This window comes from Cervus canadensis, chromosome 3, assembly GCF_019320065.1.
Source record: "Cervus canadensis isolate Bull #8, Minnesota chromosome 3, ASM1932006v1, whole genome shotgun sequence".
Lineage (NCBI taxonomy): Eukaryota > Metazoa > Chordata > Mammalia > Artiodactyla > Cervidae > Cervus > Cervus canadensis.
The window spans coordinates 111,652,264-111,653,080 of NC_057388.1; positions in this window are offsets into that span (position 1 = coordinate 111,652,264).

The following is an 817-nucleotide window of genomic DNA, read 5'->3' on the forward strand; positions in this document are numbered from 1 at the left end:
AGGTCATGAGTTGTTCTGCAGCCTCAGTCCTAAGGGTTGGTGGTTTGGAGCAGGACAGAGCCAGGGGCTAGACCCAAGACTCTGAACTGTTGCAGAGATGGGGTTGGGCAGGGCGAAGCAGCTGGAAAAAGAATTTCTCAGTATAATGCTCCCGTCTATATCCTCCTTAAAGGTTGATGTTAACAACTGAAATGAAATGCAGGAAAGTCCTTTGGAAATTTGTGGGAGTCTGGATCGTAATTTTTCAGAAAAAGGCTTCCCAGGTGGTAAAGAACCCACCATCCAATGCAGGAGACACAGGAGGCGCGGGTTCAATCCCTGGGTTGAGAAGACCCCCTGGAGGAGAGCATGGCAACCCATTCTAGTATTCTTGCCTGGAGACTCTTCATGGACAGAGAACCTGGTGGGCTACAATCCATGGGGTCACAAAGAGTTGGATGCGACTGAAGTGACAGCACCCACTATATGACAAACATCCTCTGTAAAGCTGGTCCTCACTAACCCAGAATGCACTGATCTCACCTCTCTGAATTTCTGTAATACTTAACTATGATACAGTCTACATTGTGATTATATACACTCTCATTTTCTTATAAAAATAATTGTGGGGGAAATCTTTATCCTGCCAAGCGTATTATTGCTGCCTTAACATTTATTCTTATCGCCAACAATGCTAAGCACAAAAATTAAACACATAGAGTATGTTTGATAAAAGTGGATAGGAAAACTGGACTGTCTACTAAATTGCTGTTTACAAAAAGATCTTCTTTTATGAAAAGGCAACACTGACTTTGGTAACCAGGGTAGTAAGTTATGT